At 47.1% G+C, this 16724-nt stretch overlaps 1 protein-coding gene and 1 long non-coding RNA gene across 3 annotated transcripts in view; one reads left to right on the top strand and one right to left on the bottom strand.

The window, feature by feature from the left end:
• Positions 1–16724, bottom strand: part of FRRS1L (ferric chelate reductase 1 like) — a 356361-nt gene that overhangs the window by 72184 nt on the left and 267453 nt on the right. The window lies entirely within an intron of this gene.
• LOC140134182 (uncharacterized) lies at positions 11608–14433 on the top strand. The gene is made up of 3 exons (XR_011856102.1): positions 11608–12185; positions 13512–13607; positions 13932–14433. It is a non-coding gene; the product is annotated as an uncharacterized lncRNA (long non-coding RNA).

The raw sequence follows: 16724 nt of genomic DNA, 5'->3' as shown, positions 1-16724 counted from the left end.
CGAAGTGGGACAATTTATTAGGGGTTTGATTAGAATTAGGCAGAGTCTGCTGATTTTTTTTTTTTTTTACCTTTATTTCATTTTATAGCTCAAACTCTTTTTGCAAAGCAGTGTGCTTTCAGTGTTGGCTACAAAATAGCCATAGGAGAACCCCAACGGCTTACTTAGGCCTACAATAGCGTTATATTTTCCTTTTTTTGGTTTGCTTGTGGCTGGGCTTGCTGGCATTAGTAGTGCAGCTAGTACCATATTGTGAGGAATTTGCTGGGAGACCTGCAACCTTTGTGTTTAGCTCTTAGTGACACGCATATCCACCTCAAACACCGAAGTGGGACAATTTATTAGGGGTTTGATTAGAATTAGGCAGAGTCTGCTGATTTTTTTTTTTTTTTTACCTTTATTTCATTTTATATCTCAAACTCTTCTTGCAAAGCAGTGTGCTTTCAGTGTCGGCTACAAAATAGCCATAGGAGAACCCCAACGGCTTACTTAGGCCTACAATAGCGTTATATTTTCCTTTTTTTGGTTTGCTTGTGGCTGGGCTTGCTGGCATTAGTAGTGCAGCTAGTACCATATTGTTAGGAATTTGCTGGGAGACCTGCGACCATTGTGTTTAGCTCTTAGTGACACGCATATCCACCTCAAACACCGAAGTGGGACAATTTATTAGGGGTTTGATTAGAATTAGGCAGAGTCTGCTGATTTATTTTTATTTTTTTACCTTTATTTCATTTTATAGCTCAAACTCATCTTGCAAAGCACAAAATCCAGTTGTGTGCTGTCAGTGTAGGTTAGAAACTAGCCATAGCAATAGGATAGCATCGTTTTGGTTAAAAAAAATAAAAAAAAATAAACACAAAAAAAAAAAAAAATTAAAAGTTTACACTTTAATTTGGAAAATGTTTAACCCGAGGGCTAGGGGTAGAGGACGAGGGCGTGGGCGTCCAACTACTGCAGGGGTCAGAGGCCGTGGTCCTGGGCGGGGTGAGACACCACCTGCTGATGAGGGAGCAGGGGAACGCCGCAGAGCTACACTCCCTAGGTTCATCATGTCTCAAGTTACTGGGACTCGTGGTAGAGCACTGTTGAGGCCAGAACAGTGCGAAGAGGTGATGTCGTGGATTGCGGACAATGCTTCTAGCCATTTGTCCACCAGTCAGTCTTCCACGCAGTCCACCCATGTCACCGAAATCAGCACTCCTCCGGCTCCTCCACCTCAGCCTCCTTCCCCCCAGTCTTCCCCCTCCCAGCAAAATTTGGCCTTTGAAGCGGCATACTCTGAGGAACTGTTTTCTGGACCCTTCCCACAGTCACAAACCACTTGTCCGGTTGCTGCTGAGCAATTTTCCGATGCCCAGGTTTTCCACCAGTCGCAGTCTGTGGGTGATGATGACATTATTGACGTAGTGGAAGAAGTGTGTAAAGAGGTGTCGGACGATGAGGAGACACGGTTGTCAGACAGAGGGGAAGTTGTTGTCAGGGCAGGAAGTCCGAGGGGGGAGGAGACTGAGGGATCGGAGGATGATGAGGTGACAGACCCAAGCTGGGTTGATAGGCCGGGTGAACACAGTGCTTCTGAGACGGAGGCGAGTCCTATAGCAGAACAGGTTGGAAGAGGCAGTGGTGGGGCCAGACGGAGAGGCAGGGCCAGAGCTGGTGCATCAGCGCCAAATGTTGCCCGTAGTCAAGCTCCCGTGGCGAGGGCTAGATTTTCAGAAGTCTGGAGGTTCTTTAAAGAAACACCGGATGACCGACGGACTGTGGTGTGCAACCTTTGCCAAACCAGGATCAGCAGGGGTTCCACCACTACTAGCTTAACTACCACCAGTATGCGCAGGCATATGAATGCTAAACACCCCACTCAATGGCACCAAGCCCGTTCACCTCCGGCCGGGCACACCACTGCTCCTTCCCCTGTGTCATCTGCTAGTCAGCCCCCTGCCCAGGACCACGGCCCAAACACCTCCCGTGCGAAAATCCCATCTTCGCCTCCACGATCCTCCACAACATCCACCAGCGTTCAGCTCTCCATACCCCAGACACTGGAGCGCAAAAGGAAGTATAGCGCAACCCACCCACACGCCCAAGCCCTCAATGTCCACATCTCCAAGTTGCTTAGCCTGGAGATGCTGCCCTATAGGCTGGTAGAGACCGAGGCCTTTCAAAACCTCATGGCGGCGGCCGCCCCTCGGTATTCGGTCCCCAGCCGCCACTACTTTTCCCGATGTGCCGTCCCAGCCCTGCACAAGCACGTGTCAGAGAACATCATCCGTGCCCTGACCAACGCCGTTTCTGACAAGGTCCACCTGACCACGGACACGTGGATGAGTGCTGCCGGGCAGGGCCACTATATATCGCTGACGGCACATTGGGTTAACTTGGTGGAGGCTTGGACCGAGTCTGACCCTGGGGCTGCTCATATACTGCCAACGCCGAGGATTGCGGGGCCTACCTCGGTCCAGGTCTCAAAGGCCTACTATGCTTCCTCCTCCTCCTACCCCTCTTCCACCTCCTCCTCCTCCGAATTACCATCCGTGGGCATGGCGCCATCAGTCGGTAGCTCTAGGCACAGCAGCAGTGCCATTGCTAAGCGACAGCAGGCGGTGCTCAAACTGCTGAGCCTAGGCGATAAAAGGCACACCGCCCAAGAGCTATTACAGGGCATCACGGCGCAGACGGATCTGTGGCTGGCACCGCTGAACCTGAAGCCAGGCATGGTTGTGTGTGACAACGGCCGTAACCTGGTGGCGGCTCTGCAACTCGGCAGACTGACACATGTGCCATGCCTGGCCCATGTGTTAAATCTCATAGTTCAGCGTTTCCTCAAGACATACCCCAATCTGTCTGATTTGCTCACAAAGGTGCGCCGCATCTGTGCGCATTTCAGGAAGTCCAGCACAGATGCTGCCACTCTCAGGGCAGCGCAGCGCCGCCTCCAACTGCCCGCTCACCGACTGTTGTGCGACGTGCCCATGAGGTGGAATTCAACATTAACCATGTTATCCAGAGTTTACCAGCAGCACAGAGCGATTGTAGACTGCCAGATGTCAACTTCCACCAGAACTGGTAGTCAGGTCAGTCAGCTTCCTCAAGTCTACAATGAGGACTGGACGTGGATGTCTGATATCTGTCAGGTGCTGAGTAACTTTGAGGAGTCAACACAGATGGTCAGTGGCAATGCCGCCATCATCAGCCTCACCATCCCGCTGCTTGGGCTGTTGAAAAAATCTCTGGTCAGCATGAAGTCGGAAGCTTTGCGCTCGTCACAAGAGACGGGGGAAGAAGATTCCCTTGTTGATAGCCAAAGCACCCTTAGGTCTGTTTCTCAGCGCATATTGGAGGAGGTGGAGGAGGATGAGGAGGAAGAGGAGGAGAATGTTGGCGAGACAAAAGAGGGGACCATTGTTCAGTCCTTCACTGTTCAGCGTGTATGGGCAGAAGAAGAGGAGTTGGAGGAGTTGGAGGAGGAGGAAATGGGCAGTCAGGCCAGTGAGGGGAGTGAATTTTTGCGCGTTGGGACTCTGGCGCATATGGCAGATTTCATGCTAGGCTGCCTATCCCGTGACCCTCGCGTTCAAAGAATTTATTCCAGCACCGATTACTGGGTATTCACTCTCCTGGACCCACGGTACAAGCAAAATCTTTCCACTCTCATCCCTGGAGAGGAAAGGAGTGTGAGAATGCATGAATACCAGCAGGCCCTGGTGCACAAGCTGAAACAGTATTTCCCTTCTGACAGTGCTAGCGGCAGAGGGCGTACTTCTGCGGGACAAGTAGCGAGGTAGAGTAGTCGAGCAGGCAGCTTGTCCAGCACTGGCAGGGGTACGCTTTACAAGGCCTTTGCCAGTTTTATGTCACCCCAGCAAGACACTGTCACCTGTCCCCAGTCTCGGCAGAGTAGGGCTGATCTTTACAGAAAGATGGTGAGGGAGTACATAGCTGACCATACCATCGTCCTAAATGATCACACAGCTCCCTACAACTACTGGGTTTCAAAGCTGGACATGTGGCACGAACTGGCGCTGTACGCCTTGGAGGTTCTTGCCTGCCCTGCCGCTAGCGTGTTGTCCGAGCGGGTTTTCAGTGCAGCTGGTGGCATCATCACCGATAAGCGTACACGCCTGTCGACTGACAGCGCTGACAGGCTGATGCTTATCAAGATGAATAAAGCCTGGATTTCTCCGGATTTTCATTCTCCAACAGGTGAAAGAAGCTCAACCTGAATAATGTATGCACTCCTCCTCCTCATTGTCCTCCTTCTCCTCCTCTTTGTACACTAAAGCATAGGAAACTGGCTATTTTTGCCAGGGCCAACTGGCTCTAGCTATAGTACTCTATGTATTTAATTTTTCTGGAGGGCCACCTACCCGGTCCTCTGTTTTAAACAATTTTTGGGAGTGCCACATACAGGCACTAAATCTATTTAATTTTTCTGGAGGACCACCTACCTGCTCCTCTGGTTTGAAAACTTTTTTGGACTGCCACATACAGGCACTCAATTTATTTAATTTTTCTGGAGGACCACCTACCTGCTCCTCTGGTTTGAAAACTTTTTTGGACTGCCACATACAAGCACTATCCAAATTAAATTGTCTCCATAGCAGCCTCCACATGTCGTCTTTTTAGCTGGCTCCACACGTTGTCTCCATTGCTACCTCCACACGTCATCGCCATAGCTGCCTCCAAAAGTCGTCCATATAGCTGCCTCCATACATGGTCTCCTTATCAAACGAACTGTGTCAGGCAGAATTTTGGGTTGTTTTCATGGATTCCACATCAAACTTGTTAACTTTGTCGCCACCCTGCTGTGTAATCCACAAAATATACTGGCAAACTTTTATCATGTACCAATATTACTTATATCTGTTTACATTCCCCTCACCCGCCATATCCTAAACTTATAAGAACGCTACTACACTTGATCTTATACAAAAGGTTCTTAGAAGTGCTGTTTGGGGAGTAGCCTAGAGACAAGGGCTTGGATTGGCGAAAGCTCGCATGGCTGCGGAGCGCCAGCTCCATCTCAAGATCCAACTAACATAGTTTTAACTGCAGCACCTTTAATCTACTACTAGTTCACTGCCTCCATACATCGTCCCCTTATCAAACGAGCTGTGTCGGGCAGAATTTTGGGTTGTTTTCATGGCTTCCACATCAAACTTGTTAACTTTGTCGCCACCCTGCTGTGTAATCCACAAAATATACTGGCAAACTTTTATCATTTACCAATATTATTTCAGCGCTTCTTGCGCATCTGTTTACATTCCCCTCACCCGCCATATCCTAAACTTATAAGAACGCTACTACACTTGATCTTATACAAAAGGTTCTTAGAAGTGCTGTTTGGGGAGTAGCCTAGAGACAGGGGCTTGGATTGGCGAAAGCTCGCCTGGCAGCGGAGCGCCAGCTCCATCTCAAGATCCAACTAACATAGTTTTAACTGCAGCACCTTTAATCTACTACTAGTTCACTGCCTCCATACATCGTCCCCTTATCAAACGAGCTGTGTCAGGCAGAATTTTCAGGTGTTTCACCAGATACATAGTGGAACGCGGCCCATCTGTCGCCGCCATGCTGGAGACCTGAAGTTGCAATCATAGCAGCGCAATATGGATGCCCCATACTGTCGCTCTTAATCATGGAACCATTTCCGTAAAAACAATTAAAAATAGAACCACTATGCTATTCCATTATTCCTAGGTGAAATATTCAAACGACCCGGCCTGCTTTGAAAATTATAATTTTTTCAAAGTAAACGCTTCTGGCCCCCAGGCCCATTTTGGGTGGGGAGGAGCCGAGAGACAGGGGCTTGGACAGGCGAAAGCTCGCCTGGCAGTGGACCGCCAGCTCCATCCCAAGATTAGGCAGCCTCAGAGGCATCCATGCATGCTGCCCCTGCTGTTTCCTGTCCATTTTGCCTCCACGATCCTCCACAGCGTCCACCAATGTCTCATTTCAACTCTCTATACCCCAGACGCTGGAGCACGAGAGGATATGCAGCACATCATCCCCTTATCAAACGAGCTGTGTCAGGCAGAATTTTCAGGTGTTTCACCAGATACATAGTGGAACTCGGCCCATCTGTCGCCGCCATGCTGGAGACCTGAAGTTGCAATCATAGCAGCGCAATATGAATGCCCCATACTGTCGCTCTTAATCATGGAAGTCGTCTCCATGGCTGCCTCCACATGTCGTCCCCTTATCAAAAGAGCTGTGTCAGGCTCATTTTTCGGGTGTTTCACCAGATACGTTATGGAACTTGGTCACTATGTCGACACCATGCTGTGTTATCGACTAAATATACCGTCAACCTTTTGTTCACATAGGAAATCATTTCACCTCCTTTGGTGAAACCTGAGTCCATTTAGGGTATGTCGCCATGAGACTCTCTAGCCTGCCACTGCTGCCGCTGCCTCTGCATGCCGTCCCCTATAGTGTCAGGGTCAATTATTGGATGTTTTAGATGCTATCTAGCCTCATTCGGTCACTCTGTCATGGCCATGCTGTTGCCCATAATTTTGGCATAATGGTGCGATTCAGCAGCCTTAGAGGCATCCATGCATGCTGCCCCTGCTGTTTCCTGTCCATTTCCGTGGTGTTTCCATCCTTTTCTGAGGTTCCCAGGTGTTTGGCCAAGCTTCCCTGTGCAGAGCCTTGGTCCCCTTGAAAAATGCTCGAGTCTCCCATTGACTTCAATGGGGCTCGTTATTCGAGACGAGCACTCGAGCATCGGGAAAAGTTTGTCTCGAATAACGAGTACCCGAGCATTTTAGTGCTCGCTCATCTCTAATTATGAGTAACAAAAGCTTTTATTGACAGAATGAGTTAATGCAGCAAGTCAATATTTGCAGTGTTGATCCTTCTTCAGGACCTCTGCAATTCTCCCTGGCATGCTCTAAATCAAATTCTGGACCAAATCCTGACTGATAGCAGTCCATTCTTGCACAATAAATGCTTGCATTTTGTCACCATTCTTTATTCATGGATGTGTTTTAAGGCAAGACTGTGAAAGAGATTCCCTTGGCTGAGAAGCAACCCCACACTTGAATGGTTTACAGTTGGCAAGAGACAAGACTGGTGGTATCGCTCACCTTGTCTTCTCCGAACAAGCTGTTTTTTTATGGAGAGAAGTGTCTTCTTTGCTGCCCTCCTTGATACCAGGCCATACTCCAAGAGTCTCCGCCTCACAGTGCGTGCAGATGCACTCACACCTGCCTGCTGCCATTCCTGAGCAAGCTCTGCACTGCTGGTAGCCCATCCCGAAGCTGAAACACATTTAAGAGATGGTCCTGGCACTTGCTGGTCCTTCTTGGGCGCCCTGGAGCCTTTTGGCAACAATGGAACCTCTCTCCTTGAATTCCTTGATGATGCGATAGACTGTTGACTGAGGTGCAATCTTTCTAGCTGCGATACTCTTCCATGGTAGGCCAGTTTTGTGAAGTGCAATGATGACTGCACGTGTTTCTTTAGAGATAACCACGGTTAACAGAATAGAAACAATGATACCAAGCACAAACCTCCTTTTAAAGTGTGCAGTGGTGTGATTCTTACTTAATCATGACAGATTGATCTCCAGCCCTGTCCTCATCAACACCCACACCTGTGTTAATGGAGCAAACACTGAAATGATGTTAGCTGCTCCTTTTAAGGCAGGCCTGCAATGAAGTTAAAATGTGTTTTGGGGGAAAAAGTTCATTTTCCAGGTAAATATTGACTTTGCAATTAATTGCTGTTAGGCTGATCACTCTTTATAACATTCTGGAGTGTATGCAATTGCCATTATAAAATCTGATGCAGTAGACTTTGTAAAAATTAACATTTGTATCATTCTCAAAACTTTTGGCCATGACTGTAGAAAAATCCATACAGTACTGTATTGTTTAAAGAGCTTTTCTCTGCAAATAGCCAAGCAATGGTCAACAGTTCTTTACAATGCACACCTTCTAGGTAAGCGGGAACTGTTTACGTATTCCTAAGCCATTCATGCTTTCACATCCTTTTTACACCTACTGTATATACTGGAGTATAAATCGACCCAAGTATAAGCCAAGGCCCCTAATTTTACCACCAAAAACTGGGAGAACCTATTGACTCAAGTATAAGACGAGAGTGGGAAATGCATTGGTCACAGACTCCCAGTATATAGCCAGCCACCCCCCCAGTAGTATATAACCAGCAAGCCCCCAGTAGTATATAACCAGCAAGCCCCCAGTAGTATATAGCCAGCAAGTCCCCAGTAGTATATAGCCTGCCAGCTCCCAGTAGTATACAGCTTGCCAGCCCCCAGTAGCATACAGCCAGCCCCCTGTAGTATACAGCCAGCCCCCTGTAGTATACAGCAAGCCAACCACCTGTAGTATACAGCCAGCCCCCTTTAGTATACAGCCAGTCAGCCCCCTTTAGCATACAGCCAGCTCCCTTTAGTATACAGCAAGCCTCCTTTAGTATACAGCCAGCCAACCCGCTTTACTATACAGCTTGCCAGCCCCCTTTACTATACAGCCAGCCTCTGACTGTAATGTATGGTTTATAATACTAGTCTTCTCATATGTAAAAGTGACACCTTATGGGACCCCTAAGCCTCTTGGGCCCTGTTGCCACTGTATCCTCTGCACCCCTTCAATTTACTCCTCTGGGTTCACTGCAGAACAGTTATTGACATTCCACTGCCATTCCAGACCTTCTTCAACTCTGTAGTGGTACCAGCCATCTTCTTTGGCATAGTCTGTTGGGGAAGCAGCATCTCAGCTAGGGAGAGGAGCAGACTGGACAAACTGATTAGGAAAGCCAGTTCTGTCCTGGGGGGTCCTCTTGACACAGTGCAGGTGGTAGCTGAGAGGAGAACACTGTGTAAGTTGAAGTCTATTCTGGAGAATAGCTCCCATCCCTTGCATGAGACTGTGGTGGCATTGGGGAGCACATTCAGTGACCGACTGCTTCACCCCAAGTGTGAGAGGGAGCGTTATCGTAAGTCATTCCTCCCCGCTGCCATCAGGCTGTTCAACAAACAAGGCCCAAACAGAAGTAACCTGCGCCCCCCACCTAACCAGTCCCTGCAGGTCCCATCCACAGACTAAACATCAAACTGCCGATCATTGCTTGTCTCTTTTTTTGTCTTTTTATCCCCCTTTTCTTTTTGTTCATTTATCCCTAATATTGTTGTTGTCATTGTTTTGTACTTCACTCTATGTACCCTCTCTGCTGCTGTAACGCTGTGAATTTCCCCACTGTGGGACTAATAAAGGATTATCTTATTTTATCTTATCTTAAAAACCCCTTCTGCAAAATCCAAACATACTGTTTTTCGTTTAAAACAGGTTAAAAAATTTGTGTTGAACAGGCAGCAATGGCTAACATGACTTGGAATATAAAACAAATTGAGACATGGCACACTATAGTAGATATATAGTAGTATAATCTGAAAATATGTGCTCAGATGACTGTGGAAATAATAAAATGTTGCTAATCTCATTTATTGTGCAGGTATGCAATGAACAAGATTCTAAAAGTAATGCCTACTGCAAAGCCTGGGTTCCTTTGTAATAAGACCCGAAATACGTAGTCTGACAAACTCTGGAATAAAAAACATCTACTGCACTAGTGAACAGTAGCTACTAAGAGCTTCTCTGTGCCTATTACCCAGAATATCCAGTTGTTTGATTTGTAACAGTTTTTAAAATTTTTTACAAAATTACATCCACTATATAAAACATATTCTTAAATTCATACAGGGTTGATCGCAAAACCTCATTATATCATGCCTAGTTATATCCATTCTTTAATAACATGAAACCACAACATGATTATATCTAATTATTCTTACCCTGCTACATAATATCTGATTATTTTCTTTATATACCCTCCCATACCCTCCCCAGGTGGTTGACAATGAACTTTGTAAAGTAGTATATTACTTAGGAATTATCAACAGATTAATTCATATTTTCCCAGTCTTGAATTCTACCAAGTCTTTATGACACTTCCACTAATTCAGATTGATCTGTGTCTAGACGCGGCCTTTCGAACCAGGCTTTCGTTAGCTTTTCTGCTTCTCCTATCCCTTCCTGCTGCTCCGCATACAGTAGTAAATCCATTTTACTTCCCCCTCTTGCAATCCTGGAATGTCTTTATTTTTCCACTTAAATAGAATTAGCTTTCTTGCCATTAGTAATCCCTTCATTACATATAGCACACCACATGGCGAACCAATCACTCCTAGTTTTGAGCCCAAAATGCAAACTCTTTCATTTGTTGGGATATTACAACAAAATATCAACTCTAATATATTTATAACTTTCTCCAAATATGTAGCTTTGGACACCGTCAGAGCATATGCACCAGGTCTGCATCAATTAGGTTGCATTTAGGACATTTTTCCTCTTTCGTTTTTTAAACTGGTTCAATCTCTTTGGGCAGTGGCGTAACAACCGCCGTAGCAGCCGTAGCGGTTGCTACGGGGCCCGGGGATGCCCCTACCTCTGTGTCCACTCCTAAATCTGCCCCCTCCGTGAGCTGGCCGCCCCCTCCCTCTGTGAGCTGGCCGCCCGCCCCCGGCACAGTTGACCTCCTGGCCATCCCCCTGCATGCTGGAGCCGGCCGCTAACATTGTGGACAGTTGCCCCTCCTCCGCACTCCACATCCCAGTGTACAACGCCCCCCCACCCCCGGCAACATAAGCAACCGTCCGAGTAACCAAACACCCGCCCCTGCGGCCGAACAAGCACCCACGTGCACAATCCCCCGCGCGGCCGAACAAGCTGCCGTCCGACTCCCAACCTTCACTCACGCAAACACCCCTACCCCCCCCCCCCGCGACCGAACAAGCTAAGACCCCCTGCGCGGCAGAACTGGCACCCGCCTGACTCCCCCAATCCCCCCCCGGGCGAACAAGCAACGTACCAAACTTCTACCCCCCACATCCCCCCGTGGACGAACCCATCCGATCACCCACCTACCCGCCAGAACACCAACCTGAACACCCGACTCAAGCCACGGCCGGGTGGTCACCCATACAGGCCCAAAACATCTGAAAAGGTAAGTATATACATATGTATTTATGTGTGTGTGTATATACTGTGTATATATGTATATTCTGTGTATATGTGTATATATGTATATACTGTGTATATGTGTATATATTGTGTATTATTGGATATATGCATATACTGTTTATATGTGTATATATGTATATACTGTGTATATATGTATATACTGTGTATTATTGGATATATGCATATGCTGTGTATATATGTATATACTGTGTATATGTGTATATATTGTGCATTATTGGATATATACATATACTGTGTATATGTGTATATATGTATATACTGTGTATATATGTATATACTGTGTATTATTGGATATGTGCATATACTGTGTATATATGTATATACTGTGTATATGTGTATATATTGTGTATTATTGGATATATGCATATACTGTGTATATGTGTATATACTGTGTATATATGTATATACTGTGTATTATTGGATATATGCATATACTGTGTATATACTGTGCATATACTGGGTATATATGTATATACTGTGTATATGTGTATATATATTGTGTATTATTGGATATATGCATATACTGTGTTGTAATGGAAAACCAAAATGAAGTCGAAGATACAACATGTCTTCTCTATAAAAGACAGTTCATGTAACCTTATTTCAACTATGAATGAACCCAAGTTGCAACATAGCTTATCCTCATTTGACACTGTTATATATATATCACATATTTCCTGTATGCGTCCAACTTTTGGGATGCTTTCCAGTGGAAATTGGCCACTTCCATGGGAAACTATACCATTGGGAGGATGATGGGAAACACATGTGCATACACATGTTTTTCCACATAGTTTGGTGACGCAGACATAGGGTATAAAAACTCGGGACTATCACCTAGCGGCAGACTATAGGATAGAACAGAAGAGAATACAATAGACTTACAGAATAGATTTGAAAGCTAGCTATATACTGTTGCAGTTTGTATCTCTGTGGGACGCCTGGAGAACAAACTTGATGTTACCTGTCAATACCTGTCATTCTACTGCTTGGTGATAGTCCGTGAAGATCCCTACATGCCGGAAGGTCATCAATGATGCTGGACAGTGTTGTAAGTTGATAAGCCCGTGAAGATTTGTGTGCCGGAGCTCATCAATGAAAGTTGACAGTGTTGTGAGAATTACATTTTATTTAACTCTTTATGTACTTTTGTATTGCAATAAACCTTTTTAAATATTGTTGACTGTGTAATTTTTCTTGTTCTATAACACGAAATCCAAAGAACCTGTTTCTCTTTGCAACACATTTTTGGCGTAGTCTGGCAAGGATTTCTATTTATAGAATTAAGAAAAATGATCATGAGTAAAATGTTTAAGTGTATTTCGGGTTGGGAGCAGGCTCCTTACTCAATTTTAATTACTGAAACTACTGGATTAAGTGAAAACTGGAAGGAACAGTTAACTAATTGTAGCCCGGTAGATGTTGTACAGTGTTTAGAAAAAGTGCAGATCAGTGAAAGCAATGTGTGGATTCTGATTCCAGAATGCTGGAAGCAGCATGAGGAGAAAATGCTTTTACAGAATCTTGTCTGTGAAATAGAACAGCCGCTGTTAACCCTACAGTCTCAGGAAACTATGCATAGATATCAGCAGCAGATGTTGGCTGACAAAGTGTTTCTGTATAACAATGTGTCAGAAGAGACATTTGTAAGGGCAGCCCGATATAAGTACAGAAAGCGGCGAGGGAAGATAAAGAAGCACAGGGTGGCTTTGACAGGTGATTGTAACTCTTCCCAACTTGATGCCTCAGTGTTCTTTTCTATGGATCAGGACGACTCAGGTGATTCAAAGGGGAATGATGATTGGGAAGATCCCTCTGATACAATCATAGACCCTCCGCAGTTAATTGCCAAACCAATTGTCAGAAGAGAGCAAACAACTCTTCTAAATCATGCCCAAGCTACTAACTTGTTTAAAGAAGTGAAGGCACTGTTATCCGATTACAAGGCTCAGGAGAAAGGGGGGTTGTTTTGGGAAAATTCTTCCCAGGAGTTATATGACTGACAGATTACCCAAGCCCACGGTGTAGAAGTGTAGAATGCCAGACCCCATGTAAATTTGCTAATTGATTAAAGACACAAAAATTATTGAAATGTATTTTGCATAAGTAGATATTGGGCAGAGGCTACATTTATTTATGGAAATCTAAGCAAACACTCTGGGCAAAAAGTGACTATTACAGTGCTTGGTATCAGAAAATCATAGGCATTTGAACAAAAATCTGGCTAAAAATAGGAAATCTTCCTGTCAAATAGTAATGTTTTATTGTACTATTGTTAATTGTTCTAGTCCCAGTCCCTGAATATATTATAGATATAGACATTTTAAAGGCTATGCAGTTGCAGCTGCATGACAGGAAGTTTGCTTTTGAAGTAAAATTTGTGAAAGTTAATCCACTTGTGATAGGAAAATTAAACATGAAACTTGTTGAAATCCCTAGAGCTACAAAAACAATCCATGTGAAGTAATACAGAATCCCAGGGGAACTCAAGATATAATCCTGGGACCATCCAGCTTGAGTTTACGTGGTGTACAGGTAAGTAATGAGGTAATGGATGTTGATTACTGAGGTGAAATTAGTGTGATTTTATAGAAGCATTGAGAATTCAGGAGGGAGAGAAGATAGAATAATTGCTAGTCTTGTCATACCAAAAATCACCCTAGCTAAAGGAGAGGCTCCTACACTCCTGACTGTATAAGGTCCTGAGGTTTTGGACACTCAGATGGAGCAAAGTATGTGTAAAACATCCCAAGATTCTCCCACACCAGCTGAAGTAATTATGGCACCGGGTGCAACTCAGTATCAGTACACCCCAGCCAATAATGTGTACTAACGTGAGTAATTTCTATCTCCTATTAGGCTCGGATCCCAATAAATCCTCATCGGATATCTTGTGGTGCTGCTATTGTGAGCCCTATCCACCCCCCAGCTGGTCCGAGAACAACCTAAGTCGAGGAGCAAGAGAGTGGGAGAGAGATCTATGGAGAACGAAGGAGAACATGTGGCTGCACCTAGCTCGAGTACTGAATGTGACAGACTTTTGCCTGAAAAATGTATATTCCAGCAATATCCTGGAAACTTGTTTGGTCGCTGTACCAACTCCTGTTGCAGTATGGACTCAACTGTTATGCATACAGTTAAATGATACAGAATTAACGGAAAATGATTTACTTATGCATGCGGACTGGATAAGTCCTTATTATGCTTGTTTGAACTGCCCCACTTACAGTGATTTAGAAGAAAATATGATCAGAATATCAACTGGGTGTCACGGGTGCACCCGCGATCGCTGTCTCGGATCGCGGGCGTACCCGTGTTGCTGCTGCTGCCCCCGGTCCCGGGTCCCGCTCACCTTCCCTGGCTCCCGCGATGTCCTCCCTGGCTCCCGCAGCTCGGCGCACGCGTCCCCGTCTCCTAGGGCGCGCGCGCGCCGTCACTCTTAGATTTAAAGGGCCAGCGCGCCAATAATTGGCGCTGGCCTGCTATAAGTTTCTTCCCCTTCCTGTGACCCTTGCCGGATCTTTGTGCCTCATAGCCTTAGAGAAAGCTTCCAAGCGAGTATTCCTGCGTTCCTGTGTTTTCCTGCGTTTTCCTGCGTTCCTGTGTATTCCTGCGTTCCTGTGTGTCTCCGCTCCCAAGTCCTGTGTTTCCCGTGTTCCTCCGTGTTGCTGTGTTCCTGTGCCTGTGTTCCCGTCCCCTTCTGCCTGGACCTCCTGTTGCTGACCCCGGACTTGGACCTGACGTTGCATCTCTGCCGCCTGCCCTGACCCTGTGCCTGGACCTGTCTACGAGATTGTCATCCGCTAAGGTACCTCAACCTCGGCTGCCACCGTGGGCTAGTCACACCTGGGAACGACCTAGTGGTATCCTGCCGCATCAAGTCCAACCCGCTTTGCGGCGGGCTCTGGTGAATACCAGGTGCCGCTAGGCTCCGGTTCCGGGTGTTGGCTAGTTACATCTCCCGCGGTGGTCCAGAGGATCCACTGATCCTGACAGTAAGATCCGGCCATGGATCCCGCCGAGGTTCCGCTTCCTACTCGTCCCAACTTTGCCGCCATTGTGGTCCAGCAATCCCGGGAGATTGCCGCTCAGCGTGAACAGCTGGATCAAGTCACCACCATGCTGCAACAGCTGCTAGCCACCCAGCAACAGCAACAGGCTCCTGTGCCCGCTCCAGCGACCCCTGCCGTTCCGGTCTGTCCTCCTGCCGCTGAACCCCGACTTCGGCTGTCTATGCCCAGCAAGTTTGACGGAGACCCCAAGGATTGCCGGGGCTTTATAACTCAGTGCTCTCTGCAAATAGAGCTCATGCCTTCGCAATTTGTCTCGGGGGGGTCTAAGGTGGCATTCTTCGTCAGTCTCCTCTCCGGGAAAGCTCTGGCCTGGGCTACCCCTCTTTGGGATAGAGGCGACCCAGTCACGACTACTCTCACGGCTTTTCTGGCAGAGTTCCGGGCCGTATTTGAGGAACCTGCACGGGCCTCTTCTGCCGAGACTGCTTTACTGAACCTGCGCCAAGGCAGCTCGTCTGTGGGAGAGTATGCCCTCATCGCTACCTTTAAGAAGGGACTCTCTGCGCAGGTTAAGGACGCTCTGGCTGCTCGGGACCTGCCGTCAACTCTGAGTGGTCTTATCACTCTGGCCACTCGGATTGATGTTCGGTTCAAGGAACGCGCCGAGGAACTCCGCACCGAGCACCCTCAAGCCCGGGTAAGACATTTTCCTCGCCTGGCTCCTGCCTTTCAAAGACCTCTCCAGCCTTCGCCTGAATTGTCTGCTGAGGAACCTATGCAGGTGGACAGAATTCGGCTCTCTCTACAGGAGCGTTCAAGACGACGACAGGAGAACCTCTGTCTGTACTGTGCCAGCCCAGAGCACTTCATCAGTTCCTGTCCTGTCCGTCCTCAATGTCCGGGAAACGCCAGCACCTAGGCTTCTTGGGAGAAGTGTCCCTAGTTGTAAGTACAGCTTCTCCACGTCTGACTCTTCCCGTGCTCCTCAGCGCTGGCACCGGTACCCAGATCCAGGTTTCTGCCTTCCTGGATTCAGGCTCTACAGCGAACTTTGTGGATGCAGCCTTGGTCTCTAAGCATCACTTCCTGGTGGTTCGTCTCGAGAAGCCATTGTCCATTGCCTCGGTCAATGGTCAGATTCTCTCCGTGCCCATCTGGTTTCGCACGGAGCCCCTGCTTCTGCAAGTTGGTGCCCTACATCAAGAGAGACTTTCTTTTTTTGTGCTGCCCCAAAGCACATCTGCTCTACTGCTGGGTCTCCCCTGGCTGCAGCTTCATGCCCCTGTTCTGGACTGGTCTTCTGGAGAGATTCTCCGTTGGGGTCCGGATTGTTCCTCACATTGCATGCAGGTCCTTCATCCACTGCCTGTCAGGACTTCTACGTTGTCTCACAAATCCCTGCAGAGACTTCCCGATCCGTATATGGACTTCGCAGATGTGTTTTCCAAGAGACAAGCTGAGACACTACCTCCACATCGTTCCTATGATTGCCCTGTGGATCTCCTTCCGGGTGCTACTCTCCCCAGAGGTAGGGTCTATCCGCTTTCTGTTCCTGAGATGGCTGCTATGTCTGAATACATCAAGGAGAATCTTAAGAGGGGTTTCATACGCAAGTCCTCCTCTCCGGCTGGTGCAGGAT

Source organism: Engystomops pustulosus, chromosome 5 (genome assembly GCF_040894005.1).
Source record: "Engystomops pustulosus chromosome 5, aEngPut4.maternal, whole genome shotgun sequence".
Taxonomy (NCBI): Eukaryota; Metazoa; Chordata; class Amphibia; order Anura; family Leptodactylidae; genus Engystomops; species Engystomops pustulosus.
This window is presented reverse-complemented; position numbering and strand designations above follow the sequence as displayed.